This window comes from Phyllostomus hastatus, unplaced genomic scaffold, assembly GCF_019186645.2.
Source record: "Phyllostomus hastatus isolate PE091 unplaced genomic scaffold, TTU_PhHast_1.1 phas_scaffold_78, whole genome shotgun sequence".
Taxonomy (NCBI): domain Eukaryota; kingdom Metazoa; phylum Chordata; class Mammalia; order Chiroptera; family Phyllostomidae; genus Phyllostomus; species Phyllostomus hastatus.
Genome location: NW_025334041.1, coordinates 87,611,693 through 87,629,049, shown reverse-complemented (window position 1 = coordinate 87,629,049; position 17,357 = coordinate 87,611,693). Strand labels below are relative to the sequence as shown.

The following is a 17,357-nucleotide window of genomic DNA, read 5'->3' as shown; positions in this document are numbered from 1 at the left end:
CCCAGGGGACCTTTCAACGTTTAAACAGGACCTTTGGGACATTGACGGGTGTGCTTAGATACACGCTGTTAACCAAGAACTCTTGGTTTGCCTCAGAGGGCAGAGCAAATGGACAACTATGGAAATATTGTGTTCAAGGAGCTTAGATTTTCTAAAACTGAGGTGACTAGACACTATCACCAGTGACCGACATTCACTGAACATCTAATTTGTGCAAAGAGTAGGCAATGGTAAAACCTATATATGTTGATGGCATATGATAGGCAAAAAGAAATAGGGATTAAGCTAAGAAAAATGTTGGGGCAGCCTGGACTAAGGAGGCCCCAGAGGGGAACCTGAGTAGCCATCTAGACTGTGGCACTTGTAGGATGAGGGTCTTTCTGGACAATCTCAGCTACTCATCAGACTCTGATGTAACCCATCTCTGGGATTGTTCTTAGGCTTCATTTCACTCCTAGCATTTGTGGAGTTGGAGCAAGAATACAAAACAGTCTCCCAGTTCTTTCTTCAATCCTTCTCTTCTCATTCCTGTCCTGATCTCACTGTGAGGAGCCCTACGTGCATGCACATGGACAACTCAGTATGCATGGCCAAGTTGTGTCCAGACCCTCTTCCTGCATACTGCCCCATGGCCACCCTCAGGCCTAGGGCTGTGTCCATAGGTGGTGAAGCCCATCATTATGAGGATGAACCTGAGGAAGAAGCCACAGAGACCCTGGAAGCCATTTGTACAAGGAACTAAGGGGTTCTGGGTACCTGGAGCAAGTCAAGATGGAAAAGCCTGGGCTCAGAATGGATATGTCCCCTTGGCTTACTGGTCTTCTGACCCTCAATGGGAGGGGTACAGGTAGAGAACCTTTGAAGTGTGTGGGGCTCTGGGGAGGGGCTCAGGTTCTCTGGGTCTGAGGGTGGTACTGCTCCCACCTCGCAGTTATTGTGACTCAGACCACTTAGGCTTCTCTTTAAGTCTTTCTCTTGTCTTCATGCTTGTGAAGCATAGAATCTCTAAACGTAGACACAACACCTCATGAATGTGGCTGTTAGCCATTTTTTCATTCCCACCAGCTTTTACTCTTATTGGTACGATTTAAGGGCAAGATGCCTTTGTCACTGGTGCCTAGGTCCCATCATAGCCATTATTCCTTTGACTTAAAATTTGATTCTCTTTTAAAATGGAGGTATTTTGGGGAGGCATAACCCATCACATTTCCACTCCTCAGTGACATACAAGGTGGGGGAGGAGTAACCATGAGATTCAGTGACATAACAGACTTATGGAGACTTTGTCCCACTTTCTAGTCACCTCCTTTGTTTGGTGTTTCTAATTTTGGAATTTGGAGTTTTTGAACCAGAAGATCTGATCCAGCCTTGGCTTTGTCACCTCTGTGGCCCTGGTAGAGCCTCTTGGAGGGGATGAAGATAATGCCTGTGATAGTTATTGAGGAGGTGGTTGTAAAGAGCCAGTGAAATACTATGTGGGAAAACTCAGCCACTTGGAATCAAGAGTAGACTAATAACTGTGTGTAATAGTGGAAAAGGAAAAGCTTGGCTTAGTATCTAGAAACCTCACAATCTTCCCTTTTCATTGTCCTTTGTGTAAATTATTTCCCGATACCTCTCAGCAGTGTTATGGTAGTATGTTCTTAATAACAAGGTGGGACAACAAGGCAGTGAAATTTGGTAGCAGAAGTGTAAAAGGAAATGGTAGATCTGTCTCCAGTCAGAAAATGAGCTCCGGGTTTTAGAAACATCCAAATCAAAACATCTTTGTGCCTATAAAAGCACTGACCATCCTGCCATGCCTGTTCCCTAGCCAGCACGCATCTGGGCGGTGAGGTATTTATTTCTCAGTCTGTCTTTGTTCTTGTGAGCATGCACAGCTATAGAATTGACTTGTCCTTTTCATCTTAAGTAATTCTAGAGCCACATATGTATAACGCTGTTTAAGTGACACCTGTGTGGCCTTTCCCCCTCTAAATATAGTCCAGTCTTTATTTTTGGTAGCAAAGTTTATATTTCATAGTTATTTTATTTCCCTGGAAGATATATTTCAAAAATCTATTATTTTTCCATTCATCATTCAGCAGATTTACCCTACAGTTTAATCAGAATACTCTCAGAGAAAAAATAAAAACTAATTAAAGTATTAGCCTAAATCCAACATGCTTTGGAAGGCAATTCTTCCTTTTAATATTGCATTGTAAAATCAAGAAAGTTAGCTTTAATTTTTGTATGAAATTAAATTTTCATTTATACAGCATTCAGAATTATAGTTTACATGTATGTGACTTATAAAATAAAGTGACACAACATAATCTTTTCTGTAAAAATATTCCATACACATGCATATGATCTAAACAATCTTCTTGGTTGAGAACTTTCCCATGCACAGTAAGTTTTTTAAAAGAAGAATTGACTATATCAGTATTTCCAATATTAAGATAACTGGGTGCCACCTGGTGTTCAATTTCTGCAACTACTATCTTTACAAATTAAAAATTGCTATTTAAACCCAGGTTCTAAAATCTACATCTTGGAAATATCCGTTGATGTTTATAGTGGCAAAAGAAGATCATGAAAAGAATATATGTGATACCAAAATTAGTATAAAAATAGTCACATGCTAACTTAAATATGAAAAACAGACCTAATCATTTCTGACTGCAGATGCAATTTTTTGCCTCCCTTAAATTTTTTCAAAACCTCAAGGGTACATCTAGCTAACTGAAATACACAGAAAGTCCCTGTACAGTCAACAGGCCAGCCAAAACTATGGCTCACTCATAACCCACGGGCATAGGACAAATGGTTTATTCAAAACATCCATTTACTTACTGAAAGTGATCAAAGTAGGAAAGGTAATGCTTTCCCTCTTTTTGAAAATAGTAGATGTGCTCTTTTACCCATAAGCTCCATTACACCAAAAGAACAAAGTGGCTTGACATTTCATTTAATTCAGCACTACCAGTTTGCAGAGAAATACCTTAGAAACCAATCATTCTGCTTTAACCAACTGCATTCCAACTAATGATAAATGTAATCTTCTTTCATAGGCCACAGCCAAAATCCAAATTGTTGAACAATCCTCAGAGAAATTTGAATGTAAAATGTTGAGGTCAGTTTAGATATCATCCATGTCTTCATCAACATCTCCCAAAATGGATTTCATCATCATCTGCAGGGCCGAATGTATGCTTCATTGATTTTAGCTCACCGCATGCCCTCAGACTTCTTGCATCGTCTGCATTGTATTTTAAAATTACATCAGCTTTATTGTCCTGTCGTCTCATAGACCAACCTATGTTATATCTGATGTATTTATCCCAACCTTTTTTCTCTATTTCCCGATGATGTGACACAACCTCTTTACACCATCAAAACGTGTTGCTTCTAAGCAGCCATTTCCCAACATTTTGATTACTTGAGCATGATATTGCCCATCTTCTTCAACCACTAGTTCTTTTTTCAGATTCATTCTCATTCTTACCTCCATGCCTTTTTTTACCTCCTTTCCCTCCCTCCTTGGGCACGGTGGTAAAAGCGGCCTCGCCGCATCTCCGACTCCTACCTGGGCGGTGGCCTATTCGGGCAGTGGTGGCAGCAGCTACTGCAGCGGCTTCTCCAACAGGCACTAGAGGCAACACATCAAGAAAGTTTTTGACTAAAAAAATGATAAAATGATATAATTTGTTATCACCGTGTTCACCTCTTCCATTAGGAATACTAAACCCCAGTTGGCTATTTTAAACAGGAGCTTTTTAGATGTGACAGCCTAACCTCTTTGGGCTTTTTAGCCTAAAATATATCAATTTTTCATTTACTATCTGTAATATTTCTAGATATGGTGTCTCTTTGTGATTTTAATTGTTGAATGAAATTGTTGTGGGGTTATCAACTGAAATAAAACAATCGTACATATATGATCATTCAACAGAGTGGTTTTATAATTTCCAGCCCCCATCCTTTTCCTCATTACAATGTGATGGTTCTCTGAACGGACAGTGAGTGAATGCTGAGCCCAGGACCAGAAGAGCTGTGAGAAGTGCTAACACATGCTCACGTTGCCTGCGAGCTTCTACTTTCTGTCCTAAGGAGGTTTAATTAATTTACACCTCTTCATATAAGTCTTCTGTGATAAAACCATTAATGCTTTTTACTATCTGAGAGCCAAGACTGGAAAGCTGAGGACCTATTTATGCCTGTTACAGAAGCTAAGGTTAGACCTTAGAACAGGCTTAATGTCCACACACACAAAGTGAACCAGAGAGGAACTTACGACTCCATGCCTTGTTCATCTGAGTGGCCAATTCACTGAACTGAGCAGTAGCCCGCACAGTTGATGGCTTCTCCAACAGCTGGCGGTAAGTCCAACAAGGTGACACTGGTGCTCATGGGTTTCTTTTCTGTCCTCTACATGCTCTCGATACACAGAGAGCTATGCACATTGTCATGTGCAGAAGGGTAAAGATGTGGCTTTGTAAAGTCCAATTACTTCCTTGACTGAAGCAAAAGAAAAAAGCAGATTGACAACAAAGCTTTTAGGAATTTTGCCTAATAAGTACAGAGTTAAAAATAATTTCTTAAAGACACTAAAGCATGGCAAGGTGGTGATCACCACAGTAAGCCCTCGAGTGTGAAGCTAGTTCCATCATCACTGAGGAAAAGAGTGCTAAAGAATTTGTGAGGTGGCCAGAAAATTATAAATATGAGCTCTGTTCCTTGAAAAATATAATAAATTTTGGAATGTTTCCACAAAGAATGATCCAACTCTCTTTTCTAGAGTGTAAGAATATCAAATTTAAGTAATTCATCCTATGGTTGATGAAACCGAAGGCCAGAATGGGGACAAGATGTTCAAGGTCACACATCTGGTTACTGCGAGAGCCAGGGTTAGATCCCCCCGACTCCCACAGCTCAGTCCAGGGCTCTCCTACTGCCGCATGTGTGGGTGCAGGGAGCATCAGTCTTGGGAAAGGAAAGATCCGTTCCAAGAATCTTTGAGACAACTATTCAACTACCTTCTGGCCTCTCTGGAGACCCTTAAGGAATTTAGCAAAAACATTCCTGGTTCCTTTTCAAGCCAAGTTTAGCTCATCTTACTCCTGGGAACTCATAGCACAGACATGGAGACCAGGAGGTTTTAGGAAAGAATTGCTAAAACAAAATGTTTACCACAGCTCTTTCTTTCCCTTGCCTAGTTGGAGATCTCCAGGGCTATAAAAGGAAAGATAGCATACCCTGTTTGTAAGAACAGTTGCCCTGCCCTAGGAAAGCAGAAGAGAGAGATAAAGAAGACATTCTTGATGGAATGTCCAGAAGGGATGGCAGGCTTACATGTTTGGAGTTCAGTGGCGTCAGAAGGCCACCTCCTGCTGTTGCCAGTGAAGATGGGAGAGGTGGGTGAAGCTTTTTGGATGAGATGGGACTTGAACTGGACAAGTGGGATGTAGAGTAGCAAGAAGGCAGATACTCCCCATGGGAAAAGAGATTTTTATTTGCTCCTAGGCACTGAAATTGACTTTTCCTCGTGGAAAAGTATTCTCACACAGTGAAGAAATTTTCATCCCTGAAAGAGGTAAACAAAAAACTGAAAATCACACCAAGACATGAGTAATATGAGAACCTTATCTGAGAGTGGGTTTTGATAGGAGAGGGAGGAAAGAAGGAAATACCAAAGCTTGACTTAGGAAGCTCGTCTGACTGTGTGAGGGAGCCATCCCATTACTGGGAAAAAAATAAGAGAAAGGATGCCGAGGAGGGAGTTGTTGGAAACAAATTCAGCTGACTGTAATCCTAACAATGAGGAGCATCTATGTGTCAGAGGCTGAGACAAACACATTACAGGAATGATCTCACTCAGACCGCAAGACAGCCCTTTGAGACAAAGGCCAGTGTCACTCTGCCCTTACCAATGAGGAAATCGAGTCTGGGAGAGGTCACTGCAGGTCGCACAAGGAGCGAATGGTGCACAGAGATTTGAACCCTAGCAGTTCCGACTCCAGAGCTTGTGCTTTTGGTCACACTGAGCAGCAGCCTTTAAATGATGGTCTTAGGCCTTCCTCGTGTTTTCTATAAACATAGGACATGTCCCTCCTCAAGTCCAACAGTCATGTGATAAATCATCTCTCCTAAATTAACGAGATTTTCCTGAAAAACTGAGAGTCACACAACTTTCACCTTTACTTTCCTTCCTATGAGAAATATTGTTCACCCTAAACAGCTAAGCCTCATGGAGAGGTTCCCAACTGCTCAGTGTCACGGGCACTTTCGGCATCTAGTGAAGTTTATAGACATTTTCAAATTTATGAAATAAAATACACAGGAATGCCAAAGAAATCAATTATACTGCAACACAGCTATCAAAATATGTTCATAGTTAATGATATAATTGTAAAAATCTTTATATCAAGTTTATTTATATTAAATCTTTAATGCTGCAAATAGCAAGATTTAGCATCAGGGCTCATAACTACCATAATTTTGAAATGGTGATGAACGTGAATGAAGTTTTCAGCTCTCTCCCCAAACTAAGATGAGGTGTAAAATATCTGTGGTTTCTCTTGGGGACAGTTTCAGGGACTGCTGGTACTAAGGTGGTTTGTTGCCTATGATACAGTGTTAGGAAATGCTAAGTTTAGTTACAGGTGAGTTAGAATAACAATGAATTTTTTTCCATCCACGCTCCTAGCCCCTGGACTGGTTAAGAAGACCTACCTGAGAGGGAAGCCAAGGCAAGCACAGCCCGGACTGGGCACTGGTTGGCATGGAGATGGCAGAGAGGAAGAGGCACACACATGTATGTGGGATTCATCAATAGGTTGTCACCAGACACTTCTCTGCTGAAGACACCTCAGTAGACACTGCGGTTCGCCGACTCCGCCCTGTGCCTTCCCAGTGGCCCCAAACCTCATCTGTGCAGCAAAGATTCATCTGAGAACCCAGAGAAGGTCTTTCTTCATAACCTTGACATTCAGGACTTGTATACACAATTATTTAACAAGCATTTATGGTGTTAGACTGTGATGTTACAGAGATGAATAAGACACAGTTCCAGCTCTTGTCTCTTCAGCTCCTAAAGAGACAGGGCATTTTGGCTGCTGGGAAGGAAAAATCCTATCAAAGTAGCATTGCAGATTTACTTACCAAGTTGATGGCTTCGCTCTCTTTTTGTTACTTTCTGTTGTTACATTTTGTTTTTGCTTTCCCCATTTTAATTTTGTTGGCCTTTTCATATCTTCTTGAGTACACATTTCTTTTGTACTTACTCTTTCTTGGGCCTCGTAAATGATGAAGGGAGTGAGTTTCCTTTGAACAGAACTTCACTCTTAGTTGTATGTGTAGGGTATCTTCAGTTCCAAAACATATCTTTTCTATTTAATATATGTATCTCTTGGTTCATGGTCTCCATATTCTCTTCATGTATTTAAGATTTCCGGCATTTGTTGTATTTATTGCTTTTTGTTTCCTGTGATATTTATTTTTTCCACAGTAGACTATTCATTTTTATTTTACAGTCTTCATTTTCCCCCTCTTTCCATCCTTCCATTCTTTCTCCTCACCCCCCCCCACCTTTTTTTATATAAAGAGTTTCATATACTTCTTTTGTTGCTTTTCATTTTACTGATTTAACAAAATTCTGTTGTTCAGAATGCAGCCACCTTGGACAGTGAAAATAAGGCTTGCACCACAGGCATGGTGCACCAGGGAGCAGGAAGGATGCTGGGCCCACGAAGACTCTGGGTGTCCACATCAACACTGGACAAACGGTCTCTACACCTCTCCTAAGTGAGATGAAAATAAACTTCCATCTGATTTCAGTCACCGTTTAAGGAGTTCTAGTCCTGCCTGCCTGGGCGCCTAGAATGGCTGGGTGCCAGCTGCTCACTTTCACGGCAATGTCTTCCAGGTGATCCCCATCTTGTCGGCAAAGGTTACATTGTCAAACTGCATGAAGAGGACATCAATATTCCCCAGCATGTTAGTACCATAATAAATAGTTAATCTGAGTAATTCCAGTTTAGTCTCTATCACATCTATAGGGAAATATTTTTAACCTAAACTTAAAGTGAATCCTCTGTATCATAGGCAAGTTTTTCCTTTTCTGGATACAAATCGCTTCTATGTTCTTTTTTGCTTTTGTGACATGGAATATAATAATAATATACTACACTATTAATTCTAGTTCATCAAGTGTCTTTGTGTAGTTTAAAAGCATGATTTTATCTAATCCACATAACCCTATGAGTTGGCTGGTAATTTTGTTTCTGAGGGTCACTTAGCTAGTAGGCAGTTAGCCTACCATTCAAAATCAGGCTGTTCTGGTTTCAGACAATGAGGCTGTGCTATTTTGTGAGCTCCTTGGGTCTCTTCCATCTTTGTACTTAGAGCAACAAGGTTAAGGATTGGAAGGAAAACCCCTGAATGACATGGAGATGGAACTACCCTATTCGGTCTTCCCTTTATTCCATCTAAATCTGCTAATGTACAGAGGAGCGTTTGAGGACAAGGTCTCTGCCATTCAGCTCCATTATAATCAGAGTTCCATCTAAGCACACAAAGTTTCTGGGTTTTTGCTCTTACCTTTACAGCTAAAAGTAGCAGGTAGGGCATAGGGAGCCAGTGGGGCTTTCAGTTCTCCTACACTGCTATTTAGAAAAGACTCCAAACTGGTCACCAGCATGGGAGTTCTGGGGCTGTGGAGTGCAGAGAAGTACTTTTATTTCAAAACTGGGCTCTCTGAAACTAGAAAGCTGCAATTAATAGATGATTTATTGAGAGTAGGCTTGCAGAAACCCAGTGTTACAACAGTTCTCAGTAGGAGACATTAAAATATATCCCCATAGTTCTTTAATCTTATATTTAGGAAGTGAGTTGACCAAAGTTTTCCATGAGTTTCAAGGAAGAACAATTTGAGCATCAGTAAATAGTAAACAACCTAATGCATACATTTTGGTTTTTGATAGTATTGAGAAATATGGGACAAAGAAGGGCATCCTTACCTGGACATACACAGAAACATCAAATTCTTGAATTAGAGTAGACATTTGAATTTTAGTGCCTTTATTTTTCGACTCTACCAAGAAAAAATATCTAAAGACTCTTAAAAGGGCACTTTGTAAAATAACACCATACCTCATTCTAGATGAACCTCCAGATATTTTAAAGAACTTTAGGACCCCTGGGGGAAGGGTCTTCAGGAGTTAATCAGTGGATCCAAACTAACTAAGCGCACCCCCATCCACCCCATAGTGAGAGTGCAGTGCCATTACATTTGCTTAATGTAACTGTCATTCCATGTCACCCATCCATAACATAGTGGTCACTCCTGACACACAATTAATTCTCCTTCCAAGTCTTGCCGAGATTCCCTGAGGAAAGTTTTGGTCTCACAAATTTCTTCTTGGTGTTCGCTCATCACTTCAGCCAAGCGTCGCACTTCTACAGGCTGAGCAGAACTGGCTCACAGTTGCTAGAGTCTGTAGGCTGTGCCCCTCCACAAGGGGGCTCCAGCTAGCCTGCATGTTGTAGGGGCTTGTCTGAAGTCCCTCACCATAGGAGAGAGAGAGAGCTCCTTCAGTCGAGGAGCAGGCTACATGCATTCCTTTCAGCAGAAGTCCCTCATCTCTCACCCACCCAGAGTAGTCTGGTAATATTTCTCAAACTCTGAGTTACTTCAGGCTTCAATGGATGGAGCCAATAACCCGCCACAGAGAGACTTGCACTCAGGAAGCCTAACTCCTTCTTTCATCCAGCGTGAGTAAAGAACAGTTGGCCATAACGTGTGGTCTTGAAAATGTGACCAGTCAGTAAATACCTGGGCAGAAATATACAGACGCATCTACCAAAAATGAACACCTATAGTTATTCACAATCCACATTTAGGGCGTGTCTGTTGTAGAGGGAGAGGATCACAGGGTCTCACTAAAGATAAACCAAATTACATTAGGAAAACCAAACTCACCTGTCATCAGCAGTCAGGTAATGGTGTCTTCTTCATGAACAATGAACAATGAGTGGGTAAAATATAATATACATGTATATGCGTAATTTATATACTGTGCTAGGTTGGATAATGACCCCAAAGATACCCAGATCCAAATCTCTCAAACCTGTGAATACTACCTTATACAGTGAAAGGGACATTGCAGGTGTGACTAAGTCAAGGATCTTGAGATAGGGAGATGATCCAGGCATGACCTAAATATAACCACAAGTATCTTCATAAGTGGGAAGCAGAGGAAAAGAAGGGCATGTGGCCACAGAAGCAGAAATTGGGGGATGTATTATGAAGATGGGAAAGGATTCACAAGTCAAGGCCACTAGAAGCTGAAAAAGGCAAGGGAATGGGTTCTCCCCTCAGAGTCTCCAGAGGGAACCAGCCCTGTTGACACTTTGACTTTAACCCATTGAAATGGATTTTTAGGCTTCTGACCTCCAAAACTGTAAAATGACACAAAACTCTGCTTAGAATTGCTGCCTTTGATCCACTCTGAAGAACTGAATCAGCTTTTGGGAACTCCATTGTACGTCTTGCTGCCTTCTCTTGAGATATGGTACTCCTGACTGGGCAAAGGCAGAGCTGTGTGTGTGTGTGTGTGTGTGTGTGTGTGTGTGTGTGTGTGTTTTGAAGGGACTTTGGGATTTTTAATGGTAACATTCTGCCATTGCTCTAAATCTGTATAACTTTTGAAGAAATCGTTCCTTTCCTTTTCACCATTGAGAGCTATAATCCCTAACACCTGGTGGTGGGCAAAGACGAATTTAGGACAGAGGGATCCTGGGGGAGGGGGCTTGTTTTGGTAACAGTATCTTGCCCTTCCATGGGTCCATTCGGTAACAAAGGCACCGTTAAGGAAATAAATAGGCAAGACACAAACTGGGAGAAAATATTTGCAACACATGTACCTGACAAGGACTTCAATACAAAATATATAAAGAACTCCTATAAATGAACAGTATGACAAACAACCCAATAAAAATGACAAAAGACTTAAACAGATGCAAAAGAAAACACATAAATAGCTAATAAACACATGGAAAGTTTCTCTACTTAGATATTAGGAAAATGCAAAATAAAACCAAGAGAAATAACTGCCACCTTTTATCATCTAAATGTCAATTCTTACCGGCTGAAATGTATAAGACAAAAAAATTAGGAACTCTATATATTAGCAAGAATTGAAGAGGCTGCAACTCTCATACATTGCTATTGGAAATGCAAAATGATACATTTTACAAGATCCTGACTTCTGCAGTACTTTTCTAGAGTTTCCCATAAAAATGATCTGTTCAAACACTCCCAATGTCCCACCAACCATGTACAGGCACACTGCTGTGCATGGGTGCCCTGCCCTTCTTCCCCTTCCCCAGGAAAGAATGTCCTGGTTATTACTAGGAAAATGTGAAAATTTCATTATGTGGAAGAAAAGGGGCCATGTGCAAAACCTGACAGGCTCAGGGGAGGCCTGCGTGGCAGCCTTACAAACTCAGAGACCCAGAGTAACCACGTAGGATGGTATGAAATTAAAACTTTCTCACTAAAAGCAGTTCATAGTGAGTAGTCATGTCCTAGGCCAGTATTTTTCCCTAACAAAGGTCACTCTTCACCGTAACTGAGCCTTCCTGTTGTCTTTTTGCATCTATGATAACACACCTTTGGAATGTTGAATTTCCTTTTTCCAGACCCCTCAAAGCACTGGCCTGCACAATGGGTGGGGGTGGGGGGGGAGGGTGGGGGGGGAGGAACACAAATCCCCTCCCTGTTATTGTTATCATGTTAATTGTTTACTATTTACTATCCTGTACCCGCCTGTGTAAAAGTATCTATCATTTTACTTTTTATCCAATCCCAGAAGCTCCCCCACCCTTTGCTTTCTCCCACCTCCCTAATCTATCACCAGTGTATTTCTTGTAACCCCCTTGCACCTCCTCTTTTGATTGTGATATATAAAATAAGGTGCTAAACTGCCATTTTCCAGAGTATTTCTCAATCCGTTGAGATTTTGCTGTCCAGCAATTGTCATCGGTTTGACTCAAATAAACTCACAAAAATTCTCTACAGGTGTGAATGTTTCTTACATTGACAAATAACCAAACTTATGGCAGCAATTTAAAGTAAAACTGACTATGGATGCCTTTCACCATTTACTCTACTTTCTCCCTTTCCAAACTAGATTATAATCTCTTCATTTCTGAATCTCCAGAACCTAGCATAGTACCTGGACTGTATAATGAGGCATAATAACTATGGGTTTGGTCACTTTCATGCAGAGCTCATATAAGTAGCAGGAAATAAATGGGTTAGACAGTGTTACTTGTTCACATTATTATTTATTTCAACACATTTATTGAGCTCTTATTTTCTGCTTATTAATTGAATAGAACCACAGACTGGAGGAAAGACCACATATTCATTATCTCTTAGCTACAGGGCAGAGCGGAAATCAGTAATTAGAGGAAATATATTTTTTGTGAAATTTTATACTCAAATCAACTTTGTAACTGAAGCAGAAATTGACATCACATTCTAAATAAGGGACTAGGTAATTCTTGTATGAAATGTATATCTGGTATGAAAATTAAGTGCTTATCAGTAACACTTCTAGGAAACCATCTCCACCCAAGGGGCCATCAGTTTGCATTCTGGGTCATTTCTGAGTTCAAAGCTTAAGAAGTCCTTTATTCCATGTGACTTGTTGTACCTCAAGTTTCAGAATTGGAACGGACCCTAGAGACCACCCGGTCCGATTCCCTCGTATTCAGTTGAGGAAACACTCCAGCGAGGTTAACTACTTAGGCAAAGATCACTCAGCTAGCTGAGACCTGGGACTTGCTAACTCGTGGCTCATCGTTCTTTCCTCTACTGCAGACAGGAAAGGAGAAATCCTGCAAACGGCTTGTTTTCTCAGGCCTCGGGGGACAGAAGGTCAGCTTAGGGGAGTGCTGGTGAACTATAGAGCTTTCCAAAAGCCCTGTTCCTCAGAGGCCCAACTACATCTTTTTTTGCCACTAATCACAGTCTCAGTGCAGGTTTTAGTCAGCCAGGTGGGTGGGGGCTGGGTAATAAAAGGTCTAGAAAGAATGAAGTTCAGCAGCTCATTTTACTGGAGAGTTTAAGCCACATTTTCACCCTCTTCTCAGTGAAAGCTTAGTTCCGTTGAAGGTGATTTTGAGCTGTGCATTTAGTCATGACATCTGGGCCACGAGCCTTATTGTCTTGAGGCTCTCATTTTACTGATTGACAAAGCAGAAAAACAGAGAAATGGTGTGCTGCTAGGAGAAAATTCTGGCAGGAAATGACCATTAGCACCCATGACTCTCCTCTTTCTCTCACCAAGGCTCCTTTTGAAATCTTGCATTGCCTCCCCATTGAGTTTTGTCAGAGCTTCATTTAAATTGTGTTCATTCATTTGCATGAATTCTCATAATGAAGAAGTGCATTACCTACTGGACTAGAACAAAGCCTGTGGTTATTTTGTGCCTTCTGTGCTGTGTCCATTCCCTGGTGGCCTGCAACTATCTTCAGTATTGAGTCAGAGCAGGAGATGATGAAGGAGGTGACAGGCCATGGGTTAAATGAAAGAACATAATATGTGCCTGACATGCCATACATATTCAATATTCGTTTGCACTTTGTATCATTGCAATATTATTATGAAGCACAATACATTATGTCTTTTGGCTTAAAGGTGTTATGAAGTCTTATAACTATAAATCAACCTAACAAGTTAAATCTAAAGGTTTAGATTTAGATTAGCACTTTTGTTTTAAAAATGAATATTGCATGTTAATTCCAAACAGATATGTGATCACTTGTAGAAGTGTGATAGGAAACTGTCTGGAATGGACATCGCTGCATCTAAAATGAAAGTGCCCTTTGGATGTGCATCCCAACACATGGCGATTACAAGTCAAAAGTCAGTAAGACATGATTTTCACCCTTGGGAAGAGGACAGTTAGGTGTTCAGCAGGGATCTACATTGTTCCCAACACACCTGGCTTGGGCTCTGCTGCGTAGGAAGAGGTCAGTTCACTGTCCTGAGACCCCCAGGGGTAGAGCATGCGGGGAGAGAAGCCAACATCCCTGGGTGTGGAAAGCAGGACTGACTGAACTAAGATGGTGTCAGTCCTGTCAACTGAGGAGCCATGTTTACAGTATGCACAGTAGAGCAGTGACTCAGAGGGATGATGCAACCCCTCAAGCATGCACAGTACAATGTAGTAGACAACATGTGCTTATCTCAAGGGTAACACCAGCCTCTCAGAGTGACATAATCAACATGCACCTATCAAGATGGCACAAAACAACATGTGTTAATCAAAGGCCAATGCCACATTGCATTGTTGGGAACAAGGAAATTAAGAACTAAATTTAACCTTAATAGACAAGAACCACATTGTAGCTAAAAAGAAATGATAAAAGAGACAAAGCACAGTTAAAGCAAACATCCTGTGTCTAGTAGACGCTCTCCCCTGGGTAGGCTAGATAAGCAGTGCTTTGTAGTTTTTTATGAGAAAATAGAAAACTAGCTAGCTAGAGCCAGGAGATTACTAGGTTAATGAACAAACATCCTGCCTTCCCACCTTATGAAAGAATGCTTGGTTTGAAATTCCCACGTGCGGTCTTTGTAAGCGAATTACTAACTGCCACGTCTGCTTCTGTATAACGCTTGCTTGCCTGCCCATATATAAGAACGTAGTTGTAAGCGCTCGGCGCGGCTCTCGTTTCCAGCTCCTTGTGGGCACTGTGTCGCTGGACACTTTGAGAGTTCGCCCCTGTGCAGGTTAAACTTAGCCAATAAACTAACATCTTTGATACCCTGAAAGTCTCCGATATTTGTTCTCAAGTTTGCTGGATGCTACATGCATCATACAAGAGTATGAGTGCAAAAATGTTCGAACAGAGAGCTGAGACAGCCGAGACACAGCTGAGAGGGCTAAGTGGTGCTCCGCTGCTCCAATCAACCCTGCTCTAGCTGACTCTGAAGCTGCAGTGGACTCCGCCTTGCAAGATGCTGACCAGCTGCCTCCCAGACCTGGACCTGATCTCGACTCTTGGGACTTGAGTTCATTACACCCATTCTCTTGTGTGATGTTATTGCCAATTGTTTCTGAGTGATTATTGTTGTTACTGGATTATTATAGATTTGGATTGAATCTGCATTAATTAAAGGTGAGTGAATAGCATAGTCACTTGTGTTGATTACTGTTATTTCTTGGTGCCAGTATTGCCTGAAGGGCTGGTGGTGGTATAGGGGGCCTGGTGCTTCCAGTCCTTGAGAAAGGCTGGGGGCTGGCTTATAGGAAACAGGATAGCCCAGACACTTGCAAGGTTAGAGTGTCACTTATACCCCATACTGTGTGCCTCCTGGCGAGGGCTGGGCAGAGCAAAAGAGTGTGTGCACACACACACACTCATACTTGTGTTGCTAAGAATGCCCTGTGGGGGCAGGCTGGGAAAGGCCCGAGGAGGAAGAGGGATAAGCTGCAGGCCACACCACCGCCTTGTCCCTGTCACCGGCTGGTACTTGCTCACAGTACTGCAAGCTTACAATAAAACCTAACTGGGCTCCTCTCGTGGGAGGGAGAATTTTGCCCCTGCAAATTATACCCTACGTGTATAATTGAGGGCAAAACTGTAAGAGGTATAATAAGGGGAAATCATACCCTAGGGCAAATTATGACAAACAGGCAAATTATAAATTTTTAAAGGTCGAGTGCTGTAACGCAGGAGCTCCAAACCAGGAAGTAGCACTTGTGCTTGTGATATTCCGGAAAAACCACCGGAGGACCAGTAGATGCGGGCATGCCATTTATTACTCACATTATAGGTAGTGCCCTGATGGTGGAGAGCCAATGCCAGAAAAGACTGTGCCCCACCCCCAGCCTTGGTGCTACTTACAGGGTTAGGGAGGGAGTAACGTGTGAAAAATTATACACTTGTGACAAACACAGGAGCTTGGAGACACAGGGGCCTTGAGAGGGCTGGGATGTCCAGATACAGACTGTTTTCCTCGCTCCTTATGGCTGCTGGCCAGGTACTCACCTGTTCTGTGAGGTCATGGAGGGGTCATGTCCTGAGTTACCCCACAAGCGCCTAAGGTGGGACAGGCTGTGTGATGGGCACTTGAGCCTAAGGGTAGTATAGGAGTTAAGAAAGGAATGGGTGCTGGTATCAGAGAAATGGGGAGTTTGAATTCTGACGTCACCCCTTGCAAGTGGTGTGACTGAGCCTCTATCAAATGAGGATAATGGCCTGTTGAATAGGATAGTTATGATAACCAAAGGAATTAACCAATTTGAAGGACTTAGTGGTAGGTATTATTCGTTAACTATTAGGCAGTAACTCATTAAATGCTTGCAGTTCTTGAGACATATTATCATTTTATATTTGAAAAATCTAAGGGTCAGAAAATAACTTGCCCAAAGCCTCTTACCTAGAAGGTGGCTGGCTGAGTCAGTGCCATCCCAGGTCTTCCGTAAGTCCAGCAATTGCCCTGGCCCAGACCTATCAGCTAGTGAAGGAGAAAAGAGCAAATATTTATTCAGAGAGTACTTAAGTTCTGGGGTTAGTCAATGACTTTGAAATGCTTTAGAAAAAAAGATTTCCTAATCATGACAGGAACCCCTATAAAATGAATGGCAAATTAAAGAATCTTTAGATGCTTTGCTATTACTAAGGACATGGCCATAACTAATGCAGAATCAGCAAATATTCTTCATGGTATTACCCACAATAGCAGAGATAAATTGGCAATGATACTGGACCAATATCAACGGGCTAATTTTAGGGGTATTTCCAAAAATGTGTGTCCTATCCGCCAAAGACTCAATCCTGGCAAAACTGTAAAAGTAGAATGCAGACTGGAGCCCAAGGCCTCTCAGGGCCCCTTCTCATACCTCTCGATGGACAACAAGTACCGCTGACCCTGGAACAACGTGGGTTTGAACTGTGCAGGTCCACTTACATTCTGATTTTTTTTTCCAACAAATTCTGTAAATGTATTTTCCTTGTAATTTTCTTAACAATTTCTTTTCTGTAGCTTACTTTAGCATAATTATACAGCATATAATACATACAACACACAAAATACGTGTTGATCCTATTTATATTATTGGTGAGGCTTCTGGTCAACAGGAGACTACTAGTGTTTAGCTACATTTTGGGGAAGTCAACAGTTATACACAGGTTTTCAACTGTTGTGGCGGGGGTGGGGGGGTCTTCTGCTCTGCCTTATGGTTGAACTTCAAAACCTAATTAAGATTTCTTTATTCTGTAACAGGCAGCTTTTTGTCTCCTGACCACATGTCTAATGTGCCATTGGCCTGAGCGGCTACTCAGACTGGACCTGCCCACT

General features: G+C 41.7%; 1 pseudogene; it reads right to left on the bottom strand.

Annotated features, from left to right (window-relative positions):
* Nucleotides 1–3,121: 3,121 nt before the first annotated feature.
* LOC123811316 lies at nt 3,122–14,061 on the bottom strand (annotated as a pseudogene).
* Between the last annotated feature and the right edge of the window lie 3,296 nt (nt 14,062–17,357).